Below are 7302 nucleotides of genomic sequence, written 5' to 3'. Positions count from 1 at the left end.
CTCTTGAAAACAAAGGCTGCGTCTCAAATGGCTCCCTGCTCCCTATGTAGTGCACGAGGTAGGTCCCGAAATAAGGGCTGCTCAAACCCAAATATCAATTTATATGCTCAATAGAAAGCCACTGTATATTCAGTCATTAGCTGCACGACTCCCTGTCTAAACGTTAGAGCACTATTTGGCAGCAGAATCCATAGTTATATGACCTATCTAGTGCACTGCACAGGGAGAGGAGAGCCATTCGAGATTCAGCCAAAGTCTCTAATTTTACTATTAGGGGTTTCCATAAGAGTCAAATTCTCAGCACGCATTTCCAGTAAAACATTAAACCGCCTGGAAGCAGAGCCCTCGCTTTGTTTTGTACGTCCATTGCAGGATATCACATGTGTTCCCGAAAAATGTGGGGATATGGCGTAAGATTTCAGGTAGTGACGCGAAAGGGCGGCGTAACACCCCACGCTTCAGGTTACTGCATGCTGGAAAACTTTCAAGTGGGAGGGGCGTACTGAAACTGGTTGGAGCCCGAGAGTCTCTATTGGAGCACAGCTCCAAAAGGGGCGTAACTCAGAGTGCTTCGCTATTGGCTGTTGAGAAGTCCGGTGGGTTTTCTGTGACGCAGAAATCACAGAACATGGTGCTGATTAAAATGGGGGTTTTTTTTGTGTGCGTTAAATATATTTTTTATTTATATATTTTTTAAATAATCTAAACGTAGTTAAATGGGCTATATTCGAGTTTGAGCCCCAGTCTAATCTAATCCCTACCCCTTAAAGGGGAACCCCACCGATCTTTCAAAATTTCTGCATAATTAAATAAACAATGTGTCAACAAAGTCAGTCGGAGTGGTTTTTAGTAAAATGCTACACTCTAGAAAAAATGTACGTAGTCAGAATTGCTCACAGTGGTGGTGGTAGGAACCAGACGTTTGAGGAGTTTAACACCCCTTAAAGGTCCCTTAAAGACAGTTATTACACGAAATGGTTATGAATACACTGCTTGATGTCTGGGACACTGTTTTATGGCAGTTCTCTGATAATGCTTTGGTCTAAAATGTATTTTCATCAGTTCATGGTGCAAGGTAGACACTGTGACCCCCTGGTTCCTATCACCACCACTGTAAAGAAATGAGTCTGTAAATGTCTCTGCAACTGAACAATTTCACATCAAATTACTCCATATGACTTTCTTTATATGTCAACCACCGAATTAGGCAATGGAAGTTTATTTGTACCACACCTTTCATACACAGTGGCAATTCAAAGTGCTTTACACAAACAGAAAGATAAAAGCATTAGACACTATACCAATAAGAGTCCTTGGGCAAGACTCCTAACACTGCCTTTGCCTACCTGTGTAAAATGATCAAACTGTAAGTCACTCTGGATAAGAGCGTCAGCCAAATGCCGTAAATATAATGATAAAGTGAAATTGCACAGCAATCCAATGACACTTTACACACAAAATAATTAAACATACGGCTAAAATATATAAAGTGCAGATTTAAGAAAAATAGTATTAAGAAAAGAACTATAAAACTATATATTTTAAACAGACATTAGACAACAGACAGGTGAGGTGGCAGGTATTGCACATTCCTTGGACAGCTTATGGAGTTCTGTAATATCGCACAGAAAGAATACAGATCACACACTCGAGAACAAACAGTGCAGTGAATGATAAACAGAACAGGAGCACTGGACCAGTCTACAGGGTCCTGAGAGGTCAGTGCCAGTACAGAGCTGTGGTGGTGCTCAGTCACTTCTACTGAGCGCAGTGTTCTATAGAAAGTCCTTGTCAGTGTGTGTGTTTGGAAGTGTTCAGTTCCCGCACGGCTCTGGGGTAAAAGCTGTTCTTGAGTCTGTTTGTCCAGGATGGGATGGAACTAAAGCGTTTACCAGAGGGCAGCAGGTCGAACAGATGATGTCCCGGATGAAATGTGTCCTTCAGGATGTTGGCTGCCCTGCTGAGGCAGCGGGAGCTGAACAGGTCCTCCATGCAGGGCAGTGGGTAGCCGATGATCTTCTGGGCCATGTTTATGACCCCCTGCAGTGCTCCCCTCTCTGCCACTGAGCAGCTGCTGTACCACGTTGAGATGCAGTATGTCAGCATGCTCTCAATGGTGGAGCGGTAGTAGGACACCAGCAGCTCCTCCTGAAGGTTGTTTTACCTAAGAATTCTCAGGAAGTAGAGCCTCTGTTGCGCCTTCTTGACCACTGCCATGGTGTTGGTGGCCCAGGAGAGATCTTCAGAGATGTGTATGCCCAGAAATCTGAAGGAATGGACTCTTTCAACACAGTCCCCATTGATGTACAGTGGTGTGGGGACTGCTCCTTTCCACTGGAAGTCTATAATGAGTTCTTTTGTTTTTGAGGAGTTCAGGGTGAGGTTATTTCCTGAACACCACTCAGCCAGTCCCTGGACTTCATCCCTGTAGGCGGTCTCATCTCCTCCGGAGATAAGTCCAACCACTGTCGTGTCATCCGTAAACTTTACTATGGTGTTGGAGGAGTGGGTGGGGACACAGTCATAGGTGTACAGAGTATAGAAAAGCGGGTTAAGCACGCACCTCTGTGGTGCTCCGGTGCTGAGTTTAAGGGTGGAGGAATGATGAAAACCCAGTCTTACAGACTGGGTGCGGTCGGTCAGAAAGTCTTTGATCCAGAGGCAGGTGGGCTGTGAATATACCATTTCTGAGATCTAGCACCTCAGAAGGGCTTTTGCAAGGACTGTTACAATGACATAAGAAGTGCATAAGAAGTAGGAAATGCAATTGTGATGATCTTCGACTCATTTCCAGCACCTTGAGTGAGGATGAACACCAGAGTTCGTGCTTTCAGCCATTGAATAGCAGCCGTAAATTTAAAAAATCTTACTTGAATTCAGAAACATCAGCCAGCTGTGTTTGCACTCTGTGGAGTTAGAACTCAGCATTTAACCCATCTGTGCAGAGAAAGACTCACATGCATGCACACTGGTGAACACACACTTGCCCAGAGCAGTGGGCAGCCCTATCCATGGCCCAGGGAGCAGTTGGGGGTTAGGTGTCTTGCTCAAAGGCACTTCAGTCATGGACCGTCAGCCGAGGGGATCGAACCAGCGACCTTCTGGTCACAGGGCTGGTTCCCTAACCTCCAGCCTATGACTACCCCATATTTACTTTACAGTAATACCAACCTCTTAGCTGTAAAATGAATTGGAATGCTCATGCTAGCAAAAAATGAAAGAAAGAGTTGATAAAGCAGATGCCTAGGTCCCCTTGACCACCAGGGAGCCTCCTAACAATTTTGGATCATTGCTTTAACCAGGATTGGGAGAATTTTTATAATCAGAATTAAAAGAAAAAAAAACCTGTATTCAGTCTAAGTTACATGTTGTAAAAGTAGTATTCAGAATCATTTACCTTTAACATTTTTAGGAGGACATGGAAATGCTAAAGAAAATCGAAGGATGAAGAGAAAAAGCTTAAAACACAAAGGTATGTTTTGTTTTATTGTGGTGTCATTGTTGCCTGTCGTTCAGACTTGCAGAAGTCGTGGATCTGGGATCCATCTAACTCAGACAGGCCTTCTCAGTGAGTAACTACAACAGTTAGTTATTTTCTCTGTTAAACCTTTAAATGTCCAGAGCCCACCAGCAGGCCCAAAGTTTTATCCCACACTTCTATGGCCCAAGAATAGCTCAGCCAGTTTGTATTGAAGTCCATGTAGTTACTGAATAAAAGCCTTAGTTTGTAATAAGCCTGGGATTTTAAGGTAATTAAGCCCTGGATTAAGAAAGCTGTAATGTAAACTGTAACTTATTAGGACCCCAAACAAACCTCCCGTCAACAGTAATGTTTAGCCAGTTATAAATGAATATGATTTTGACAGCTTCAGTGCTAGTCACTGTTATTAATTAGCCTTTAACTTTACAGTATATCACCTAGCGAGATGAGCTTCCCTCAGAAAATCTCTCCTGGGCTCACAGAGGGGCTAAACCTGACTCTGTTCATAAGGTACTGACACTTATAACCACCAAAAGGGAGTCTTATTGTAAAGTACAGTAAAAGGTCAACATTCCACAGCAGTGAGATAAACACTTAACACTGCAAACCCATTTGGAGTTAAGACAGCAGTTTGGAATTCATACCTGGAGCTAATCCAGCCTGCAAGAATACATAGATGGGGCTAAAGAGGGTCATAGGGGGATGGGAGGTAGAAAATAGCCCAAGACAGGATTGAGTAGAAGAAAAAAAACAGACTTTGTCACATGTTGGCAGGTGGGAAGCTCAAGCTTCAGCAGCTTAATGTAGCATCAGCTTTAAAGGAGAATGCCACCAACTTTTCAACATTTGAAACAACTTTTTCACATGTCTTCTGAGCTTTTATATATAACGATAATAGTGGTGGAAAATCCAGAAACAGAAGTGTTCTCTGGGGACTTTGCGTCACAACACCCTTCATGTAACCCTCACCATAAATGGATTTTAAAAATATATGTTTTAGACTAAAATCTTACCTAAAATCCATCATAAAACAATGTCTGGGGTATCAGGAACTATAATAATAAACACTTTATATATGAATTTTTCGTGAGGGGGTTGTCACAGGCACTAATCTGTTGCACACAAGTACTGAAAGGCCCAAATGAAACATAATGATAGATGAAAACTGTATAGTCAGTAACTATATGTTCACAATATATAGTTATAGATAGGCAACAAATAATTGCATGAATAAACACAAACATTTGTTAATAAATCATTTGTGAAATGTAATTGTATGCGAAATGTAACACGTGAGAGCGATGATGAGGCAGACGCATTTGCGTAGCAAAGCGAGATTTATTGGAGGCAAATCCATTTTCAGGGTCAAGACGGTCCAGGGTCAGGGAGCCAATACGGATTGAACGGGGAACAGACATGACAAAAATGAACACAAGGATAAATAACAATGGAGGCCGGAAGAACAAACACCAAACAATACAAACAATACATTTCAAACAATACATACAATACAGGATCGAACAATTCAAAGACCAGCAAGAGACTAGTGAAAACACAAGGATTAAATACAGGGACAGGTAACGAGATACAGGTGGCTAACAAGAGGGTAACAGGTGAAAACAATCAAGGGCAGGGTCTGGAAACAAGGGGGCAGGACTGGTAAGGAAGCAAAACAAAAGCACATGGCCCAGACCAAAACCAAAACGAAAGCACATGGACCAGACCAAACCAAAACAAAAGCACACGGACCAGACCAAAACCAAAACAAAAGCACACGGACCAGACCAAAACCAAAACAAAAGCACACGGACCAGACCAAAACCAAAACGAAAGCACACGGACCAGACCAAAACCAAAACGAAAGCACACGGACCAGACCAAAACCAAAACGAAAGCACACGGACCAGACCAAAACCAAAACAAAAGCACACAGACCAGACCAAAACCAAAACAAAAGCACACGGACCAGACCAAAACCAAAACAAAAGCACACGGACCAGACCAAAACCAAAACGAAAGCACACGGACCAGACCAAAACCAAAACGAAAGCACACGGACCAGACCAAAACCAAAACGAAAGCACACGGACCAGACCAAAAACAAAACGACAGCACACGGACCAGACCAAAACCAAAACAAAAGCACATGGACAGAACTGGGAGGAGCCAATTGTGATACCTTGACAAAATTTGTGCACCCCTGGTTAACCTCTTATTCTCCAGGGTATATTTAGTTTTTTCCGTCTGAATTTAAACGACCAAATCATAAGGCAAATTATTCAGTAACTGCATGAAATAAATGTACATATTTATTTATTTATTTATTGTAAAAGCCCCTCAAATGAACAGAACGTGTTTTATGATCTAGACATATCGCTATACGCTTACAATTTACTGCTGAAAGCCAAAAATCTCAGATGCTCTTTGTGTTATTTTCTAAAAGTAATGTTTCCAGAGCAGATCACTGAAGAGACGCCGTCTGTTTATAGTTTAGAGCCCAGATTTGGGGAAAAACGGGTCGACTTTCAGTTTCATTTTATTATAAGGGTTTAAAATGACATCACCGTCTATTAGACTGGAGAGAAGAGTTACAGCCTCACACGACGCCCAGCTTCTGAATGGAGCTTATGAAATACGAAAGTTATGAAGAACATGGCGAAGTGCGTTTTGGAACCACTAGTGGTCTCAAGGAGTTGAAGAGGTTGAACATGAGCTTGTTTGACCTATTAGACTCTTATCTAAATCAGATCAATACAAGTCCAGAGTGCAGTGGACCCTCAGGGTGTTGTGCTTATAGCCTTGGGGTAAACTAAGAGTCTGACTGAGGATCTGAAACTGAAATAGAGGACACTTACAAAGCAAGAAAAGATGATAAAAGTAAAAAGTAAGTCTGAAATGAAGAAATGGCAGCCGAGGAGAACAGCTGAAGGGAAGATAAGATCTTGAAGACCGAGACAAACACACTGATAGACTGGTCCAGTAGGCAAAGCAAAACCCCCATGATGTGTTGTGGTGACAGAGGGAAGAAAAGTTTCTATTATCAGCAAATATCAACAAATCCTGAGAGTTAATGTTCCACAGTAAGTGAAGAAACTGAAGAAAAAATGTTGCATAATACATGTACAATGACCCAAAGTGTCCCATCAAAATCAGCCTTGATTTACATCAAGAAATGAAAGATTAAGCTTTTGAAAATGGAAAGAAGCAGCACTCCTGACACTTACCGACTGCTCGGTTGTATTATTGCTGTTTTTGTATATGACACTGGAGGTCACTGGTAAAATTCTTCAAAAATGATTCAAAACGTATATCCTCACCTTTGTGTGGCATCTGTCAACTGCTCATTGATTGGCAAGCACTAAGCATACTGAGGCCACCTCAGATTTTGTTGCTTGGACCATTTAAATGGCAGGCAAGGCAAGCTTATTTATATAGCACCTTTATTTACTGCTGTCATTCAAAGTGCTTTACAAATGAGAAAATACAGAGTCGGAAAAAACAAAGCTGTTTAAGAAGTAAAGTAAAGGAGGGAAGAAATGAGTAGAACATGATTAAACAATGGATTTAAAAGAGAAAATCAAATAAGAAGTGAAATTAGGATGGTTCAAAATTCTAATTCAAATTAAAAATTAGATTAGGATAAAAAAAAACTACCATTACGAAGGAAAAGAACTAGAAATTCATTTAATTAAATAAGATTAAGTGACCCTTATTAGTCCCACAACGGGGAAATTTCACCTCCGCGTTTAACCCATCCGTGAAGTGAAACGCCACATACACACTAGTGAGCGCACACACACTAGGGGGCAGTGAGGACACTT

The sequence above is a fragment of the Pygocentrus nattereri genome, chromosome 24, assembly GCF_015220715.1.
Source record: "Pygocentrus nattereri isolate fPygNat1 chromosome 24, fPygNat1.pri, whole genome shotgun sequence".
Classification (NCBI taxonomy): Eukaryota; Metazoa; Chordata; class Actinopteri; order Characiformes; family Serrasalmidae; genus Pygocentrus; species Pygocentrus nattereri.
The sequence above is the reverse complement of the archived record's forward strand: the minus strand, read 5'-3'. Positions refer to the sequence as shown.